The 22,941-nt window shown below is 40.0% G+C and overlaps 1 protein-coding gene across 9 annotated transcripts in view; it reads left to right on the forward strand.

The window, feature by feature from the left end:
- The window catches only part of LOC126175210 (rho GTPase-activating protein 20), a 180,592-nt gene that overhangs the window by 38,833 nt on the left and 118,818 nt on the right, over nt 1-22,941 (forward strand). The gene's annotated exons all lie outside the window — the stretch shown is intronic.

A 22,941-nucleotide genomic window follows, 5' to 3' on the forward strand; every position in this document is an offset into this window, starting at 1 on the left:
AGCTTTATTGGTAGCACAGCACCTATGTGACATGCTTAATTTTCAACAGTCATGTAACATTATTGCCATTGCATATGTAAATATGGCATGTTGTGTGGATATGTTGTTCATTTATTCCCCTTACATAGGTCACATTCTGCCATGATTTACAGCCCATAAAAAAGCTGGTAAAAGTGTATAATAAACATTGTCAGTCATAGGGAAAAAGTAAGTTAAACAATAGCTGGAATAATTTTGTGGTTTCTGAAATAGAGCAGAATACAAAGTTTCAGATAGGAAACAGAAAATATGAAATAAACAGGAAAGAAACAGATCACCTCTCATGTAAATAATAATTATAAAACCATTTCAAAAACAAAATGTATCCCTTATTGTTAACAAAGCCAAACCCGAGCCTTATATTAACTCAGTTCCAGCATAATTTTTGACTTCGCCTATGATAGCTCATGGCAAAGTGAATGAGACAGATTTGTATCAGGAGTATTGAGTAACATGATGCTGATAGCTTTCAAAAGAAACGAAAAGACTGCTGATAGATTCAATATAGTACAGAGAAAATCAGTGGAAGGCATTTCTGGAGATTAAAGATTACTGTAGATAAAGGTTACATTACAGTGTGTACAAATATGTACTCAAAAAGTGGCTGGTGAATATTGGTTTTTGGACTTGAACAAATGTCTTCGTGTTTATAGTTTTCCCATGATTGGCGTGTTCAAATTTTTACAAAGCATGTAGTCTTGTATTATAGTGACAGCTCATGCAATTCTTAGTTTCCTCTTATTAGACAACTGTCTCCGTACATATATGCTAAATGATGACCATAGCGGTATTCTTCCCATGGTATTGTGCCCTCCTGTAATTGTTTCCAGCATACAAAGAAAGAAAAGGTAGGTTGTGCTCTTCCTTTTTTATTTTGAAGTCCCTTCAATACAAATTGTTTTTACTAGATGAATGACTTTCAGACTTATTCATTGTTTTGTTGTTTGAGAAATACATTTCTTTGCTTTCTATTCTGTCACAGTAGCAATTCCTTCTTAGACTGTCCTTACAACTGTCAGTGTGACTCGTATTCTCTGTTTTCTTTTTCCAGTTTCACAATGCAAGAACAGTTCCTACAGGGGAATATTGCAATTTATAATCCTAACATTATGTTTTGTTCAATAGCACAACTTTTATAGGCCATGTATTAATTTAAGGACAGTAAATTTGAGATTACATTTAATAACAATTTTTTAAGTGAACAGCATTGAGGATATATAACAACAAAAACAATCAATTTTTGACAAAATAAATTAATTGGGGGTACCTCACTCCCCGGGGCAGCCTCAGATGACTGAATTAACTCTCCCTCTTCTACCTCCAACCTCCCTTCCGAATCTGCCACCCTCCTAGGAACTAACTTTCTCTCTCTCTCTCTCTCTCTCTCTCTCTCTCTCTCTCTCTCTCTCTCTATCTCTTCCTACCACCAGGCTCCCTCCCTTTCTACTTCCCTGCCTATGAACTTATTCCTAACTCCCTGTCTATGTGCCTTCCTCCTGCCTCCATCTCTATGCACTTTCTTCCTGTCTCTGTCAGGTAATGGCACTCTTCAACTTTTGAACAAGTTCTTCCTCTGTCTTTTACTCTTTCCATCTTTTCCTTTCCCCATTCCCCTCTCTCCCTCCTGGTATCTGATCGGTGAATTATTGCCGTCACACACACACACACACACACACACACACACACACACACACACAGTTACTTTTATGTATGTGCCACCCACCAAACAGCTGTAGGCAGTTGGTTCATTTTCCTATGTATGTTTATTGTTTCTATGCTGGAACTGCTGTTATTTCAAAACTGTTAAACAATATTTTACCACTTGATTAATTTCATTGCAGTAGCTTAATTTCAAGAAAATAATAAGGTAAATTAACATAATTAGATGACTAAAATGAAGTTAGTATAAAAGATTATAAATAATTGCTTGAAGTACTGATGATAATTAACTGCTTGTGAAGTATTCACTAGATATTCTTCTTGAGAGGGGTATAATGCTAAATGCAACTTGGAATATTAAAGTATCTTTCATATTTATTTTACAGTTATTAAGAATGTAATGTGTAAGAAGTGGCAAAAATATATTTTGTTACTTTTATATTGGCTATTAAAATTTTAACTTTAAGTTTTGAGAGAGGAGACTAGTACATAAATATTATTTACATTGCAATGTATCTTACTGTTGGGATAAGTGAAGCGAGCTAGTAACAAAGTTTTGGCTTTTAGTCTTTAGCTATATATACTTTTGAATTAATCTTTTCCATTTCCTACATATTACTGTTGGTTCTTGAAGAAACATGCACTATGTTCCCTGCTGATTGCAGGAACATATCAAGTATTATTTCTTTACATTGCGACTCCGTGAATGGGAAAGTAGAGAAATCTTTGTCATTTCACCTTAGGGTGTAAATAGCAAGTGATATGTATTGTGTATAAAACTTAATCTCATATGCCGTGAGAGTGGACAAAGGTAGGCTTTAGATACTGTATACTGTATTTAAAATAGAAACTTGTTACACATTTAGTAAACCTCTTTTCTTTATTTCTGATGTATGCTTGTGGCATTGTGTTGGTCCAGTGTGAGTGAGCAAAAGAAATATTTTTATTTAAACTACTCTTATTTTCTTCCCCCAAGTATCCCTCATGTTAATTAGCTATGTTCAGTTAATCTTTGACTTCAAAACTGTCCAATGTTTCTGCGGTTGGTTATGTATACAGTGTACTTCTCCCAAAAGATTTCCATTTCTTGCTGTGAAGAAAGAAACTCTTGAGAAATTTTGCACAATACTGCTTGTGTTACACATATTTCACTGCTCCCTCTTTCATCCGTTCCAACTAGTTACCATATGAAAATTGTCAGTAGGTGCACTGTTAAATATAAAAAGGTTAGAAGTTCCAAAACTATGGTGACCAGCAGCTATTTTATAGTAAACAGGGAAAGAGTATTGAAAAAATATGATAATCGTACAAAGACTGGACAGGGACTATCAGTGGAACATTATGGACAAAATTAAGATATTGAGGAAGTTAGGATAAAGCTCTTGAGTTTTAATAGCATATTCAAAAATTTTCATGGAAATAAACTTACGAAGACTAGGAATGAAACTAAGCATATTCAGTGGACTACAGTTACTATCTAAAGTTTGAAACATTTAAGAACAACTAAAACATTCAGGGAAAATGAATAAGAAGACCTAAAGTGTAAATGAAACACAACAGTTGTAATGTGTGTTTAAAGGTAAGTGAAGGAGATAATTGTGAGCACAGTGGTTTAATGTGGAGGATATCGACTAACTATTGCCACAAACTTTGTTGCAAAGGGGTTTAGCTGGCCTACTGTGTGTCGCCAATTTAAACCAGATCGCCTGTAATTATTTGTTATTTAGAATCTATAATTTCTGGAAGGTGATTGAAATATCTTATGTTTTTAATGTTTGTGTAGTCTGGAAAATGCAATGTATGTATAAATAGCAACATCCTGGTATATTCAGTGTTTGTATAAATAGCTGCACTATCCATCCAGGAGATCAGTTTTGGTCTGACCGTACATTGATGTTGGTAATAAATGTGTTTTCTGTACTAAGTGCTGAAATTCAGTGACAATCCTACATGTGCCCGCCCGCCCACACACACACACACACACACACACACACACACACACACACACACACACACACACACTGCAGAGAAAATACCAATACCAAAACACCATCATAATCAGGTGGACTGAGATATTTTTAAATTTAGGAATTTACATATGATACACATGTGTCATCTAATCAGCAGACAGTGATAATGCTAAGAAGTTTTCACAATGTTTTTCATTGGTGAAGAAATACCATTATTTACAGCACTGAAAGTTATGTACATTTCTACAGGTATATGAAAGTGGAAATCACTGCGTATCTGCATTAATACACTTTCTGTATGCTGCTGTAGCACACCACGTGTGTTTGGCACAGTCGTTGTACTCTTCAGTCTGAAGATGGTTATGCAGCTCTGCACATCAGTCTGTCATGTGCCAGCCTCCTCAACTATGAATAACTACAGCAACCTACATCCATTTCAACCTGTGCACTTTATTCATACCTTGGTCCTGCCTCTACAATTTACCCCCTCCAAAACTTCCCTCCTATACCAAATTTGAAATTCCTGAATCCCTCAGGATGTGTCCTATCACCCGATCCCTTCTTTTAGTCAAGGCTATAAATTTCTTTTCTCATCAGTTTGACTCATTACCTCCTCATTAGTTATCCAATCTAGTGAGCAAATCTTCAGAAGAATGCTGAAGTCCATTTCAAAACCTTCTGTCTGCTTGTTGACTGAGCTGCTTATTGTCCACAGTTCGCTTCCACACAAGGCTACACTCCAGACTGGTGGGTCCTGAAAATACTTGCAAACAGTTAAATTTATATTAGACATTAACAAATTTTTCTTTTTCAGAACCGTTTTCCTTTCTATGTCCTCTCTGATTGAGCCAGCCTCGGGTATCTTGCTGCTCAAATAGCAGAACTGATTTACTGCTTCATGTCTCTTTCCCTAATCTAATTCCCTCAGCATCACTTGATTTAATCCAACTGTATTCCACTACCGTTGTTGTACTTTCATTGATGCTCATCTCATAATACTTTTTCAAGGTACTATCCATCCAATTCAACTTCTCTTTCAAGTCATTAGCTGTCTCTGATAGAATTACAATGTCATAGGCAAACCTCAGAGGTTTTATTTCTTCTCATTGAACTGTAATTCCTTCTTCAGATTTTTCTTTGCCCTGGTGAGGCAAACTGCTGAGCTACTTGATTGAGAAGTAGTGGCTCTGGTCTCGTAAACTGACATACAGCCGGGAGAGTGGTGTGCTGAACACATACCCCTCCATATCTGCATCCAGTGACGCCTGTGGCTGGGGAAGACACGGCGGCCGGTTGGTACCATTGAGCCTTCCTGTCCAGACAGAGTTTAGTTTAGTTTATACTTTATTGCTACTGCGATGTACCTCTTGAATAACATTGGAGATGGACTGCAATCACTGCTCACCCTTCACTTCCTGAATTTTATCCCTGCTGTGTTCAGAATTTCAAAGACTCTATTCTAGTCAAAATTGTTAAGAGCTTTATATTCCTTCCTCCTATCCCTTCTTTGCTCAGTACTGCTTTATCATCGGAGCTCTTGATATAAATACAGTTGCTTCCCTTTCCTCCAAATCTCTGTTTAATCTTTGTGTAGGTGTTTCTGCTAGTTATATCTACTTCTGGACAACAAACACCTTAAGGTAACTAAAAAAAAATACTCGTCTGTCAAGTATCTGTTCTGAGCACCCTTTCCTATGGTGCTGAGACCTGTTCATAAGCTCAACACCTTTGATCTGCAGAGATTAAGAAATATTCTAGGCATAACAAGGAGGGACCATGTGACAAATGAGATGGCCCTGAACACTGTGGAGCTACTGAGTATCATCACCACTCTCAAAGAAGGTTACTGTGGTGTCTAGGACACTTGCCTCATATGGATCACTCCCATCTCCCCTGTCACACACTACTATGTGAGGTAGTATGTGTCAAGAGACTGCCTGGAAGATCTGCATTGTGCTGTAAGTGGTGCATCAGGGATGATAGGAACATATTTAATATTAACTGTGTTTGATGGGAGGAGCTCACTGAAGACCGTAGCAGATGGAAGAAACCTGTTAAGGATGACAACAAGTTCCACAAAGTCACTTGGCTCAGCAAATTAGCTGTGAGGCTTAGCAAAATAGCTGGGAAATGAGCATTTAGACAAGGGCCTGTGACAGACTCCTCCTCTGGGGTGGAATGCACTTGCCCCACCTGTGGGTGCCAAGTGGGCCTCTCAGATTGATCCTTTGAGTCACCAATAAAAGAGTATGCATGATTCTACCCGAATCTTAATTTAGGAAGTATAGGCCATTGATTGACAGCCTTTCATTTGTTCTCTACCATTGGAATGCAAAGATGTATCGCAAAACGTTCTAAATATTTGTGAGTCTTCAAAGGTACTGAGGTACATTAATGCTATGTGTACATACATAATAGTATATCTTTTGAGAGTAGTTATTTTAATTTTAAAGCAGAATGCAACTATGATGAAAATTAGTAATATAGTTCTACAGATTTTGGTAGGCTTATGTTATTAATCATATCTTAAGATAATTACAAATATTAATTCTCTAAGAATTACAAATACACTTGTGCTACATGTAAACAAATGTTGACACTGTTTACTGATAGCATATTAGTCTGAGTAATTTGTGAAGTAGTTGACTGAATTAGATTAACTTTTTTGTCCAAATTGCTAGTTGTGTATGAATTAGACAAAAATTACTGAGTGATTCAGCTGATAATGATGACATGACCAATGAAATGCATAGTCATGTTTAAAATAAGAATGAATACAGCAGTAAATCTATATTTATATTATTAAAAATGTAAATAGCAGATGGTATGGTGCAAATGAGGTAGACTTTGTAGCTAAAAGCCTCTGAACTCCCATTGCAATTAATTCCAGTGATGCAAGCCATAGAACTAAAAACAAATAAGACACCTCTTTGCTGTTATGAAGAGTTTAATGTTTTGGAAAGGGTTTTCGCTATTTTATGATGTGTCAAAGATGGAATTATTTTGATTCATGATGATGATGATGATGATGATGACAGCCACAAAAGACTTCGCAGCCATGACAGTTAATTGACTGTTGAACAGATTAGCCTGACATGCAACAGACACCCCACAACAGACACTCTAGTACTGATAGCTAAAAAATGCCCAGCAGTGTACTTCTAACTGGGCTTGCACACTTCTCTACACTTCCCCTATGTGCTGAGTAGTAGACTGTCAAAATTCGTATTGTTACCCTAGTTTACTCTAGTTCTTCCGAAATATATGTAATAGGATGTAGGTCTCTTTTTGATATTGCATTCTTCAATCAGTTATTGCTTCGGCAGTGAAGGAAAATAGACAAGACATGATTAATTCATATTGATAAGTGTATGATGATCATTCCAGTGCAGTATAGTGATTGTTGGTAGCTTATGAGGTAAGTTACATTAACTTGTGACTGCCTGTAGACACGATGTTCCTGTGACAGAAATAAATGATGATCAGATGTGTGTGCCAGGATTTACACTCTGCAGCCAAATCAGTGTTAATGAACAAAATACACTACAGAGATAAGATTTCTTTTGTGGTGTGACATCAGAAAAAAATAGTCGGTTAATATTTGTAGATACCCTTTTTTATTTGTGTTTTCTGTATACCATTTTGATTCTTATCGAGGTAATCTATACTTCATAAGATCTTGATTCATCTATGGTGTCTTCTGCTGCACTTGGCTTTGCTGATCTGTATTGGTTCACAGTGCTTTGTCACCCCATTGTTAAATACTTGACTACAGTTGTTTTTCATGTGCGTATTTCCTTATGTAATTGCATTATTCATTTCTCCAAATATATTTTAATGTGTTCATTGTTGCAGAATATTATTTTAAATAAGTAAAGTAAAATCACATCTCATGCTTGAAGTTATGTCAGACATTATGTGTTGACATTAAAAAATAAAGTAGTTCGTATAAGTGCAGTGTATTGTTTTATTTTGCCCTTCATGCTTCAGTTAGGAACAGGAAGATTCTCTGTTCCAAGACCTAAAAAGGAACTTTTAAATTTAACCATAATGTCTTCTTTTTCTTGGCTTGTCCTCAGCCCTGTCTTAACTTTTTTTGCGTCTTCGATGTACACATAAAGGGCACTGATTTTACAATACAAAGCCCCTACAAGAATCAAAATATTTCTGAACCTCAGCCAACATTTGATCAAATCATGTTGTCACAGTTGTGAGACGTCTTTACCTTGCAGTTTAATGGATATGAATTGTGGGGATTGTCCCTTGAGATGTATGTTAAGTTTTATGAAACATTTTATATGATATAGCTGACTCCCGTTTACGTTGCAATCCGCTTTTGACTGTATCAGGAATGGAACAAGAAAATGCTATGTTTTAACAAATTGTTTAAATGTCTTCAGTCCATATGCAAAACCACAAACCTTAGTCGACACTTGATATAGCTGTAGCAGTCAATAAGTTGTTCAGTGTGTGTGTGTGTGTGTGTGTGTGTGTGTGTGTGTGTGTGTGTGTGTGTGTGTGTGATCTCATAAATGTACATTTAATCAGTCAATCAGTTGCAGGTAATTTTTTTTTATATTCGCCATTATTGTAACACAGTATCCTTCACAGCTACGCGCATGCACACTTGTGTGTGGAGGAGGGCGTATGCATGTGAGAGAGAGAGAGAGAGAGAGAGAGAGAGAAAGGGGGGGGGGGAGATTAAGGATCAGGTCCCACCAGTGCACTCCTTCCCTCTCACCACCTCAACAGGCCACACCCAGGTGTGATGGGCCTATGATTGGCAGCAGGAGGGAGGGAAGGAATTGCAAAAGACCATGCCCTGCAAAAGACAGTCAGTCATGAAGACTGCCTGAAGAGGGAAACCAGTCGTTTTGCTGAAATATCACATAGTTTGCACAATGCCACCCTGCTGAATACAGGAGAACATTTCAAAATGCTTTACTGACTGTACCATCAAAGCAAGATACTTGATTAATCCTCACAACTACACCTCCTTCAGCACCTCTATTCTACTTCCCAAGCTTTACAGATGTCCTTCAACATAAATTACAAGACTAGCAGTCCTGTAAGAAAGGATATTGTGCAGGTATGGGTAGCTGCAGCATAGGGCTTGTGTCCAGAATGAATTTTTACTCTGCACTGGAGTGTGCACTGATTTGAAACTTCCTGACATGGCCCTGCAAGGTGCACAGAAGACACCCTGTGAAGTTTGGAAAGTAAGAGAGAGAGGTACTGGTGGAAGCAGAACCGCGAAGATGGGTTATGAGGCATGCCTGGATAGCTCAGTCAGTAGAGCATTTGTCTGTGAAAAGCCAAGGTTCCAATTTTGAGTCCTACTCCCACACACAGCTGTAATCTGCTAGGAAGTTCATTCTCACTATAACAAAATTTTTCACTAACTGTTTGATGTTATACAATACACTTATAAAAAAGTATTAATTTTTGAGAAGTCTGTTTTAACTGTGTTAAGTTTATCAAATTGTTCTTCAATAGAAGTCTGCGCATACTGTGCACAAACTGCAACTGCATAACATTATTCCATTATATTGTTCGATATAAGTTCCAGGCACTTAAGACATGCTATGTCCATATTAATAAAGTTTACTCAAGAGATGTGAATAAATATAGATTATTGTTGATGATTACTGCTGGACAAGTTAACAGCCGGCCGGTGTGGCCGAGCAGTTCTAGGTGCTTCAGTCTGGAACCGCGTGACCGCTATGGTCGCAGGTTCGAATCCTGCCTCGGGCATGGATGTGTGTGATGTCCTTAGGTTAGTTAGGTTTAAGTAGTTCTAAGTTCTAGGGGACTGATGACCTCAGATGTTAAGTCCCTTAGTGCTCAGAGCCATTTGAACCAAGTTAACAAACAATTTCTGTTACCATACCTATTTCCTTAACAATTTCTGTTACCATACCTATTTCCTTATGCATTCATAATTGCTGCACACTTCAGCATAATCACTCCACACTGGTGGAGTATGAAATTGAATTGAAATGGTTTATGGCCCAAAAACTTTTCTCTGATAGTAACTGTCGCAGATAGGCACAGCAGAAAAACTGTCACAGATCGAGCTTTTGGCCATTAAGGCCTTCATCAACAATAGGCACACACACACACACACACACACACACACACACACACACAAACTGCAGTCTTACATCCCAAAAGTCCCACCGTCAGCCACAAAGGAGCATTCCCCTCATAACTCTGTACCACCCAGGACTACTACTTCTTGGTTGGCTCTACAGTCCTTGAAGAACCTTGACCTCCTGTGTCACCTGCCTCCATTTTTCTCTGTCCATCGCCTTCCTTCTCCAGTTCCTTATTCCCATTGCCTTTAGATCTTCTTCCATATTGTCCAGCCACCTTTTCCTGGGTCTACTCTTCTCCTTGTCCCGTCAGGTTTTCCCATGAAAACTTTCTTGAGACTCCAAGTTTCTGGCATTCTCTTTATCCATATTTATCCATATTTCCTTTATCAATTCATCGACTGCCTCCTCCATTTTCTTTCCCCCATATTTTAAGAATTCTGCCTTTAAGCCCTCTTCTCTTCGAGCTTTATTATTTTTTTAGTCTCTTGATAACATTCTTCACTTCCTCTAGCTCTGGTACTACTTCCTCTTCCCAGTCCTCTACATCTAACTCTGATTCTAATCCTGAGTCCTGTTTCCTTTCATTCTCTGTCACGGTTCCTTCTTCTTTATCCCCTTCTTTCCCATCAATCAGTTTGGTAAAATACTTTTGCCACCTGTCTAGGGCTTAACCTTTATCTCCAATTATATTTCCATTCTTATCCTTATGGAAAACTGCTCATGGTTGGAAACCTTTCTACAAATCTCTTGTTCTTTCATAGAACCTTCTGATCTCTCTATTGTCAAGAGAGAAATGAAGCGAGACAGAGAATGTTGCAAAGGAACACGAGGTTAGCAACAGAAGAAAAGAGGAAAAGAGTGGATAAGCTTTGTAGGGTAAAGAAAAGGCAGCATGAAAGGAGGAAGATAGAGCAGCTGGTTGAAATGAGAGACCATCCGGGACTGGAGCAACTGAATTACATCCTCTGCCAGGGTCTCAACTACCTCTTGTCATGCCCTGAAATGAGCAATCTCCTGCTCATTATCCTTCCCACCCCTCCCACAGTGATATTCTGCCAACCACCAAACCTACACATCATACTCGTCCATCCGTACACAAACCCTGGTCCCAACCCTTTACCTCATGGCCATTACCCCTGTAATAGACCTAGATGGAAGACCTATCCCATACATCATATCACCACCACCTACTCCATTCCGGTCACAAACATCACTTGTCCCATTGAAAGTGGGGCTACCTGTGAAACCAGTCATGTGATCTACTGGGTAAGGTGCAACCACTGTGCTGCATTCTATGTGGAAATGTCACCCAATAAGCTGTCTGTCCCCATGAATGGCCACCAACAAACTGTGGCCAAGAAACAAGTGGACCACCCTGTTGCTGAGTATGATGCCAAACATGACATCCTTCATTTCAATGACTGCTTCACAGCCTGTGCCATATGGATCCTTCCTACCAATATCAGTTTTTCTGAATTGTGCAGGTGGGAACTTGCCCTTTAATACATCTTACACTCCTGTAACCCTCCTGGCCTCAACCTTCATTAGCCACTGTTCTCACCCATCCAGTCCCTTCCTTGTTCCCACTCCAGCACTACACAGCTGTTATTCCACCACGACACCCCGGCTTTTCACTTCTCTCCTTTCCTGCTACCCCTCTCCCCACCTCACCCCTGCCCTCTGTGTAATCTGCAGCACCTCACTGTCCATCACCCCTATCCTACAATCCCTCCTCTTCCTCAGCACCCGCCCCCTCGCCTCCTCCTTACCCCCACGCAGTCGCTATTCCCATCATCCACTGGTGCTGCTGCTCGCAGTGTGGCTACAGTTCCCTGAGACTGTGTGTGTGTGTGTGTGTGTGTGTGTGTGTGTGTATGTGTGTGTGTGTGTGTGTGTGTGTGTGTGTGTGTGTTTTAGACGAGGCCTTACTGGCTGAAAGCTTTATTTGTGACGGACTCTTTGTTGTGCCTATTTGCGACTCAGTATCTCCGCTATATAGTGACCAGTGACTTTCCTTTTCATAACATTTTTGCAAAAAATATTATCTGTATTTGAACCAATGACTTCTCAGTATTACATCCATGAAAACACATCAGAAAAGTATGTATGTGAGTCTTTAAGTGTCAAGAAAATCTGTCATGTTTCTCTGAACAAATGTCACAGTTACCTGTCTTCTGAAATGTACTACGAGGTCTTCATGAATCAGGTACTACTTGAATATCTCGAGCTTAACACCCTTTCAACCTCTGACACATTTCATAAGTAGGTTGCGTTTGTTACTTAGTCACTGACTGCGCAAACAAAAGTAAAGTTGGTATAAGTAGAATGAAAAGTCTTTCACTTACTAAGTAGAATCCAAACCTGGATTAGTGACCATCTTATTCTTGTTTCACATCCAAAATTTACGTTCCATCAACTAACTCGTGCAGTATTTTATGCAAGAGTTTGGGTATTACTTTTTTTGTGTTCATTATGCTCCAAATAACAGAGCAGACCTGTTCACTTAAATACCAAGAGGGTACAGAAGTCGGAGATTCCTTTTATTTACTGTGCTATTGTAATTTGATCTGGAAGAATCTGTCAGCGTAAAAATTTTGTTATTATTCTTTTCAATACATGTCAATGTATACAATCAGTGAACCAGGTTCTTTATCACTGTAGGCCACATAGTTTTTTTTAATGCCGTGGATTTATTCTCCTTTGAAATAGTGGATGATTGGATCAAGTTTATTGTTTCTTGTTTACTGTTTGTTGTATTCACTATATTCAAACTTCTTTTCTAGTGACAGTGCAAAACAAGCTGCAGGTACAGTAGTTCATTTGTATCCTCTAAGAAGAAACTACGTGAACCTAACAGACTGAGGTTATATGAAATTCTGTTAAAGGCAGTTCTACAAGTCCTGGGTACTACTGTGCTTGAAAAACAATATTTTATATGAAATGACATGCAGGCAGTTTTGCAGTACTAGAATAAAGATTTCTTTTAAAAAATCAAAGATTCAAGTTTTTCTTTGTGTGGTGAATGAGAACCAAAATTTCTTTAAAAGTTTGATTTGTTGAGATTTCTGTACTTTTGATGTGGCTGTATATTCTTCCCTGGAAAACAACTTCATGCCATGGCACTAACAGTCTGTGGATAGTTTTTAGGTGGTTTTCCATCTGCCTCAGCGAATGTGAGCCGGTTCCCCTTATTCCGCCTCAGCTACACTATGTCGGCAATTGCTGCGCAACTAAGTTCTCCACATAAGCGTAAACCACCATTACTCTACCACGCAAACATAGGGGTGACACTCATCTGGTGTGAGACGGTCCCTGGGGGGTCCACCGGGGGCCGAACCGCACAATAACCCTGGGTTTGGTGTGGGGTGGTGGAGGTGAAATGGACTGCAGTAGTCATCGTGGGGTTGTGGACTACTGCAGTTGTGGCGGGGACGGACCCTCTCCATCATTTCTATGTCCCCGCTTGACATACAATACAATACAAGAGATAATTTAGAAGAAAACATGATTGATAACTCCTGAAATATTCTAGGTTGGGAAATGGGAAAACAGTGTTTCAAAGCGAATTAAGAATAACCAGTACTGTAGTTTATTCAAAGTAAAATCAACAATAGTGGCAAAAATTGGGGGAGAGGGCTAAATTAAATTTCTTGGAAGTAAAAGGATGATAAAAATCTTCAGTGGTCAGATGCAAACTTATATTAAGTGTGTGGGTGATAGCAAGTAGACATGAAGATTATAATTCTTAGCCATATACAAATACAAAATCCATATACAAAAATGGGCTGATGACTGTTGTCAAACTTACGAACTAGCTACAATTATTTGTCTGAATCTGTGCATAAGCAAGTGTACATATGACCCCTCTGCCCGAAATACACACTTCTACCACTAATACCTTGAACAATTTTTAAATTATCTCACTTCCTGCTCTGAGATAGTATTTTTGGTTTTGTAGAGTCCAGGAGCATTTTTCCTCCATATTGGGCTCTTTCAGAACTTCCAGCACACACTATTGACAGATCCCTCCCTCTGTAGAGACTTTTAGTGTTCATTCTGTCCGACAGATAATGAGTTACTGTTTTCAGTTGTTATGTGAACAGCTTCACTCTACTTTTCTAAAATGTCATGTTAATGTTCCTGTGTGCTGTGTTATTTCAGCCTACAGTTATTTCTGGTTTTTATTTCTGTTGTTGCTGTAATCTCCAGACAGAACCAACAGATTCTTTCAGAACTTGAATTTTTCTGTTTTTATAAATAAATTTCAAAAGGGATTCACTTGTTGCCCAACTGATGTGTTTTAAAGCACAGCTTCTGGGGATTGGGAGGTGTGCTGGCCTTGGATTGAATCCGCCCAGCAGATTAAAGTCAAGGACCAATGTGCCAGCCAGCCTGAATGTGATTTTTAGACAGTCTCCCACATCCCACTAAGTGAACACTGGGCTGTTTCCAAGTCCTACTGCAGTTCCACAATTCACAATCATTTGGAAAATTTTTGCATACGTGCACATGATAACCCTATTTGCAGGCAGTTGGGGGTTCACATACTCTACCCTTGGGGCTAATGGGGTGGCGACAGGAAGAGCATCAGGCCACCCCTTAAATCATCGTGCTAAATCTGTTACTAACTATTGCGAGACAAAGGCACAAAAAAAAAAGAAGAAAAGTGTTCACTTGTGCGTTGCAGTTTAACCACTCAATTTATCAGTTGCTCTGCAACACCAATTATTTCCCTTTTTGGTGTATATTTCATTTCTCTGTACTGTCCACATGACTGACACTATACAAATCACTGTAAAGTTCATGGCAGTGGGTATTTGCCATTGTAATATATTTTGTTGTTACTTCCTGTCCCATTCTACAAAGGATGGAAAAATGACTGCTTAAATGTGTCTGTGCGCATTATAGTTGGTCTCATTTTGTCCATTTTCTCCCTGTGGGAACAATACATAAGGGTTACGTTTCTAGATACTGCACTGATTCTTGAATTTTTTGTTATAAGTTTTCATGGTGTAATTGTCATCTATCTTAAAGTGTATGCCATTTAAGGGTTTTAAATTAACCATTGACTATTTTTGTTGCCCTCCATAGTACATGTTAAACATCTCGTATTTCATTTGGTATGGGTAGATGGGTAGATCACATAACTAATGAGGAAGTAATGAATAGGATTGGGGAGAAGAGAAGTTTGTGGCACAACTTGACCAGAAGAAGGGATCGGTTGGTAGGACACGTTCTGAGGCATCAAGGGATCACCAATTTAGTATTGGAGGGCAGCGTGGAGGGTAAAAATCGTAGAGGGAGACCAAGAGATGAATACACTAAGCAGATTCAGAAGGATGTAGGTTGCAGTAGGTACTGGGAGATGAAGAAGCTTGTACAGGCTAGAGTAGCATGGAGAGCTGCATCAAACCAGTCTCAGGACTGAAGACAACAACAACAACAACAACCATACATTTTGACAGTATTCTAGAATGAGTCACATGAGTGCAGACTGTATTTTTTGTTATTATTATTATTATTAGTAGTAGTAGTAGTAGTAGTAGTAGTAGTAGTAGTATATGTATTACTTACAACAACAAATACATAAGTGCGATTCTTTACACTAAATAAACATTAGATGGCCCAGACTACACATAAATATTGTAAGGCTCAGTACATTGGAGCGCTTCATCTGGTGCTTCATGTAGACTCTTCATGCCATCAGGAAATGTCAGTGAGTGCACTCGCTCACAATGTGGCCCATTGTCTGAATAACACCACAGGTCCCTGTACTGTCAGTCCAAAAGCCCCACTTGTGCGTGTTGTATTTGTACAGTCCTTATCCAATCCAGTATATGTAAGCTGTAGCCACACGCACCTAGAATGATGAAAGCCTGGTTGTCAATATGTTTGTGGTTCCAAATTTTCTTGGTTTGCCACCCATGTTACCATTAAATGACCAGGTGGAACCTAATGGGAAGCCTTCGGACTCCTTCATTATCTGGTCTTGAGGATTTGAGGTATTTCCTAGGCAGTGAGAGAACATCATAGAGAGGGATTGATTCAGTTTTGCAAGCTTGCTTGTAAAGCTTGTTGAGACCCACCTTTTGGCAAAGGTGAGCTAGACAGATCTTCAATAGTACTGGCTGCCACCATGTAGGTGTAATGTGACTGTGCCACTAATGGTTCTCATAGGTGCATTCAAGTGAATGTCAACTTTCTCTTAGCATAAGTGTAGAGTATACCAGTGCAACGGATGGTCCACAGAGAACTGATTTATTTGCTCCCCCTGTACTACCTGCCAACTTCCTCACCAGGTTCATTCATTGTGGCACCAAAGCTAGTATCTATCATCGATGACAGAAACTGTAATCAAGGGCAGCAGAGCAAAAGCAAAAATGTTGAACTCTGTTTCAATTGTGATTCACTGAAATTTTAGTCATTGGCTAGTGCTTTTCTGCATTTTGTTAATTGCACAGGTTTTCATTTCTGAATATTTAAAGCAAGTTGACAATATTTTCATCACTCAAATATCTCTTCAAGATCTGACTGAGCATTTGGGCAGATTGTTTCAGATAGTACTTCATTATAGGTAACTCCACACCTATAAAAAAGCTAAATTTACTATTAACACAGGTCATTAACATACTTCATCAACAGCAAGGGTCCCGACACACTTCCCTTGGGCATGCATGAAATTACTTCTACAAATGTTGATCATTCTTCGTCCCACATAACATGCTGCATCTTCTGTACCAAGAAATCTCTAGCCTCATCACGTATCTTGTTTGATACACCATAAGATTGTACTATCGCTAATACATGTTGGTGTGGCACAGAGTCGAGTATTTTTCAGAAATTGAGAAATACTGTATTGACCCAATTGCTTTGAATCATGGCTTTCAGGATGTCACAAGAGGAAAACAAGCTAGATTTGATCAGCATTTTCAAACTATACACTGGTTGACATATTCTAGGATTCAACATCAAATGGAGGTGAACAATATTGATTAGAAAAGTTTCATGGATCACTTTTGCTAAGGTAATCTAGATTTGTGTTATGTGCTTCTTCCAACCACTGGGTACTATTAGACTGAAGATCTACAATCTACTATGAGTAAAGCAGGGGCTGTGAATTCCACATAGAATTTGATACCTCTGGGGCTTTGTTCCATTTTAGTGATTTCAGTTTGTTTCTCAACACCACTGGTAGTAACACCAACATTACTCGCCTTAACAGTTGTGGAAGAGTTCAGCTGGGCCCATACTTCTGGATTTAGTTTTGTGAAGGAACACTTACAAACAGAGTTAAGTATTTTTGTGTTTGCTCTGTTGATTTTGGTTCCCATGTCATTCATGAGTGTCAGGATGCTAACTATAGCCAGCCGGAGTGGCCAAGCAGTTCTAGGCGCTGTAGTCTGGAGCCGCACGACCTCTACGGTCACAGGTTCGAATCCTGCCTTGGGCATGGCTGTGTGTGATGTCCTTAGGTTAGTTAGGTTTAAGTAGTTCTAGGTTCTAGGGGACTTATGATCTCAGAAGTTAAGTCCCATAGTGCTCAGAGCCATTTGAACCTTTATTATTATTATTATTATTATTATTTTATTATTATTTTTTTTTTTTTTTTTTTTTTGCCAAGTCTTCACTGACAAGCTTAACATACGACTAAAATTTAAGTTTTTGTGAGAGATCTTTTGATAAAATTCTGCAATGGTAATCTTTGAAAATTTCACACATTGCCCTTTTGACATCCAAAGATGTTTCAATCAGCATCTCCCCATCTATAGTCACCAAGCGAGGTGGCGCAGTGGTTAGCACACTGGACTCACATTCGGGAGGATGAAGGTTCAATCCCACGTCCGGCCATCCTGATTTAGGTTTTCCGTGATTTCCCTAAATCACTCCAGGCAAATGCCGGGATGGTTCCTTTGAAAGGGCACAGCTGACTTCCTTCCCCATCCTCCCTAATCTGATGAGACCGATGACCTCGCTGTTTGGTCTCTTCCCTCAAACAATCCAATCCAATCTCATCTATAGTCCTATGTTTTGTTTTACAACTATTTTGATGTGGTCCCTGCCTCCTTAGCAGTTTATTTACAGAGTGTGCAGACCATTGAGGATCCTTCTCATCATGAACTGTTCTTCTAAGGAGATGTGATTTCCTTCACCATCCTTGTCCATTTCAAACTTTCACTGTGTTTCTGATTCCATGTTGTTAACATGACATTAAGTCTTAATTTTTCTATCTATAAAAAGATGTCCTTTAATAAATTTTCTTTCCTTCTCCAGATGGACAGAAGAGAAAATAGTGAATCATATCCTAAGCAAGGAACTCAATATTACCATTCGTTTTAATTTCGTGCAAGTTTTGTCAAGGCTTGACTTCTAGAAGATTGGCTGGGGCCCCAGTATCGTGGCACCTCTTTCCGCCCACCAAGTTCAAATGGATCAGTTTTGTTACTTGAACAATAACATTTGATGTTCTGTGGCTATATTCTTTTTTTTATGCAAATCTAATCAGATCACATCATTGATGAAATTCATTATGGCCAGTGAGACTTATATAAAAAGAAAAGCATATCCTGTGCAGAAAATGATGGAAAAGAATATCTGTTACTCACACCTCCATGTTTAATTGATTATGAATTGGATCTGCAGCTTCTCTAAGACCTTATGTGGAAAGCTTTGTCAGGAAGGTTTTGCAGTAGGTAAATACAATATACTGTAACCAGAAACAGATTGCTTATGCAACTAGAGCTTGTCCAGCGCTGTTTACTCAAAAAAGTAAAGAAAACTCGGTGTGAGGAAGTTAATTTTGAGGAAGCATGTATGGCTTTCACTACTTTACTCTCCAATATTTACGAGGCAGTTTCTGAATTTGATTATGAGAGCAAGTGCTGCCTCAAGCTGTCTGTGCACAGTGCAGTAGCATAATATCACATTCATTGTGGAATCATTTACTGCTGATCGTGATGACTATTATAATAACTTTTCTGTAATTAAATTGTGCTAAATGGAAAGAAAAAGTGTTTGGCAAAGTTTCAAGACAGTGAAGTAAGGGTTTTCGGAGATATTAAGATTGGTGTGTGTGTGTGTGTGTGTGTGTGTGTGTGTGTGTGTGTGTGTGTTCAAATTCTTCTTTATTTACATTTGAGAAGAGTAATTTCAGAAAAAAACTAGTGGTATGCAAATTATAGCAAGATCTGTGTAGGTTAACTACAGTCTTGTTTGGCGTTATGATTTTGAGATTAAGTTCTTGACATTAAAACATTACAATGTTTTGTGCCTTTTGACTATTGTAACATAAATAATTTAGCCATAATCCATATAGGGAAGATTCTCTAAGAGTACACAGGCATGTGCCTTGCATCTTTAAAAATTTCGTTTAGGTTTCTCTTGGAAGACAGGTTCCCTCAGAGGCTCAGTATTCGTTTGCAGAGTATGGGCTTGGTGATCCTGGGGTTCCTGAGCTGGGGAGTGGTAAGTGCCACCAATCCGCTGATGATGCCATAAGGTCTGGGCATACTTCAGCAACCACTGTACAGTGCGGCAGTGGAACTTTGTGTCTCACAGGGAATGGAGTTCTTGGCTTGACTGCCCAGATTGAGAGAACAGAATAAATCTCTTTAAGAAAGACTTCAAGGTTTGCTTTGCGCTGATGAGATGCGTGACTGTTGAGGTGGAAGAGTCGTTAGCAGGAAACCTCTGGGGAACCTGCCACACCTCAGTTGTGTAAGGCTTACCTAGACACGTGGGGCTCTGTCCAGATGGACTTTTATTTCCCTAGATGCTTGTGGGACCAAGATGGATCCTTTGTAGTTTCCTCTTCCACCTCCCAGCGGAATGGGTTTGGCCATTGGTAGGTACCAACACCCAATCAAATGAGACAGCTCGTGTAGCCAGTACTCCTGACTCAGGAGTGAAATCTAAGTGTTTCAGGTTTTGTAACAGAACACATGCTGGCAGTCAGAATATGTTTTTGATAGTCAAAAGGAGAGAATGCAGCTTTGAGAAAGTTTCGCCTATCTGTATTCAGAAAGGGTTAGAAGGCATCGCTGGATGCTTAAAATCCCTTGAGCGATTACACAGTGAAACACTGTTGATGGAAGCTGCAAGTTCCCAACAAGTTAAGAACCTACAGAAAGCGCAGTGCCAAGGGAATTTGCCATCGAAACTGAACTTCATACCACCTCGAATCATAGCAAAGGTATTGCGACATGCAGAGATCTGGTGGACATTCCCAAGGAGAAACTGAAAGATGAGTGGGCTCCAGAAGGAAATAAGAAAAGGGTGGATGGGGATCTTGTAAAGTGTGATTTATTATGGTGATGTCTGATTGCAAAAAACTTTCTGAGCATGTTAAGGCAGATTTCCTCCATCTAAGGGCCTGGCCATATGTACCCAACCTAATGCGGTGTTTAAATGCCAGCACTTTTTGCATACTACTCTGGGATTTCACAGAGAAGCTACTTGTGGCAAATGCCATAAGGCTACCCACAAAGTTGTCCCTCGTTCGTCTCCCTTGAAGTGTTTGAATTGCTGTGGTCGTCACCCTGTCTTGAGTTGGGACTGCAATGTGTATCTGGAGAATGGGAGATTACAAGAGTTTAAAACTACAAACCACATCCCATGTAAAGACAAAAAAATGTATAAAACCATGCAGCCCCCAACAGGCACCAGAAGTTCAGAAAAAACGTGCTTGCCGACATTGTGGAGCTCCCTGGCCACCAGAGGTTCTGTCTATTATGCTGTCCAGAGCTGCGACTACTACAGCAACAGTTGTGGCTGCAAAGTCTGCACAGAACGTCCATCACAGACAGAATCGGGCAGTAAACAGCGTGACACTGTCGACATAACCCACTGTGACACCTCTCTAGATTCTACTTTAGAGGCGATGGAACTTGATGTCGAGCTGGGGCAGTCATCTCACCCCAACTGAGCCTCCACCCATTGTGGGCTCAACTGCACAGCAGAAAGTCAGGATGAAAGTGCTACCTACATGATAGATGGCTCACATCCCCCAGTGGAATGTTAATGGGTTCAGGACACATGTGGAAGAACTGATGCTCCTGATAAGGAAACACTCCCTGTGCATGTGTTTGCAGGAAACACATTTTAAAGCATCTCCTGTCCCTTTGTTAAGGGGCTATAAACTCTGTTGCAAGGATTACCTGACTGCGGAAGTGACCAGGAGAGGGGTTGCAGTGTTTGTCAGTAATGCACACCACTCCTCTGCTCTTCCCTTGGCTACTCACCTGCAGGCAGTTGCAGTTGAAATTCATGAATGTCAGAGGATTACAGTTAGCTTGCTGTAATTACCTCCGCTAGATGCAGTAGGCTCTGAGGCTCCCACAGATCTTGTGGAACAACTCCTCCAATCATTTCTTCTCTTGGTAGACTTCAATGCCCATCATGCCCTATGGGGCTCGACCCCTATTTGACCTTGGGTTTGGATTTTAGAGAGCCTCCTGACATCTCATGAGCTGTGCATCCTAAACCTGATACTTCCACTCATTTCTGTAATGCTACTGGGTCATTCTTGGCCATCGACCTATCTCTCTGCTGTCCATCCTTACTGGCTCTGTTCAATCTGAGGTTACTGACGACTTTCATTCCAGTGACCACTTCCCAATCCACATTCACCTACTGGTTGGGGCACTAACTGATGAGAAGTCACTGAAATGGGTGGTCAGCCGGGCTAACTGGATGCTGTACAACCAGCTGGCTGTGTGTGAACATTGCAACAGTATCCAAGAGTGGGTGGACCACATCACACGAGTGAGTCATCGTGCCCCTGACCTATCCATTCAAAAATCCTCAGGTCATCTTAGGAGGTGACCTGTACCTTGGTGGACAGATGAACGACATTCAGCAATCTGGAACAGGCATTGGCTCTTCGATGATTTAAATGCCACCCTACAACTGACAAGCTCGTAGCGTTTCGAGTTGTGATAGGCAAGGCTCGATGCGTGATTAAGGAGAGCAAGAAAAGGTCATGGCAAGTATTCCTGAACTCTATCAACCATTCCACTTGTCCTACAAAAGTATGGGAAGCCATGAGGAGGCTTTCGGTAAATGCAGTCATTTACCAATAGCAGCAGTGCTGAAACAGGGATGTCTCCGAACACCAACCGGAGACTTTGCTTAGACACTGGCAGAGAATTTTGCAGAAAATGCTGCAAGTGCCAGGATCTGGAATTTTGTTGCTACCATGTAACTGGAGAGAGGGAAGAACTGGACTTCAGATCCAACAATTCTGAGACTTACACTACCATTTCTCCATGTGGGAGCTGGAATCAGCTCTGTGTGAGACTCATGATACTGCATCCAATCACAACTATATCCGGCACTACATGATTCGACATTTTCCTACAGTTAAAGAAATTCTCCTCAGATATTTGAATTTCATGTGGCAGACAGGCAACTTTCCCAACAGACAGGCAACTTCCCCAGCTTGTGGAGGGAGGCAATTCTGATACCTCTCCTTGAACCAGGAAAGGAATGCACATGTCCCTCTACTTATAGGAATATTGCTGTTATGAGCTATTAGGAAAGATCCTGGAATGAATGGTTAACCGTTATCTTGTCTGGTTGTTAGAGACCAGGCAACTCCTTAGCCACTTTCATTGTGGATTCTGCAGACTTCGGTCCACAGTTGACAACCTGACACCATTAGAGGTGGCTATTCAGCAGTCTTTCCAATGTAAACATCACTTTATTGGCATTTTCTTTCACACCTGTAGGGCATATGACACTATTTGTAGACAGCAGTATTCTTGTGCAACTACATCAATGGGGCTTTCATGGCCACCTCCACATCTTCTTAAGGTCCGTTCAGTCTCTACGATTTTGTAGGACCCAAGTTGGTGACATGCTGTCATATCATTTTGAGCAGGAGAACAGTGTCCCTCATGGCAGTGTTTTAAATGTCACCCTCTTTGCCATAGCCATAACGGTGTCACATCTATGGTAAGGAGTCCTGTGCAGTGCTCCTTATTTGTGGATGATTCATTCCAAATTGTCGTGATTGCCACACCTGAGAGACCTGAAAGCCGGAAACCTGAAGGCACTGAATATCTTAATGTGTCATAGCTACAGGTCTTGGAGAGCAGATAAGGCCCATCTGCTCCTGTTTTATAGGAGCATGGACACTGTCCACCATGAAGGGATTCGTCAGGCCACGGTTGTTTGTA

Source organism: Schistocerca cancellata, chromosome 3 (genome assembly GCF_023864275.1).
Source record: "Schistocerca cancellata isolate TAMUIC-IGC-003103 chromosome 3, iqSchCanc2.1, whole genome shotgun sequence".
Taxonomy (NCBI): domain Eukaryota; kingdom Metazoa; phylum Arthropoda; class Insecta; order Orthoptera; family Acrididae; genus Schistocerca; species Schistocerca cancellata.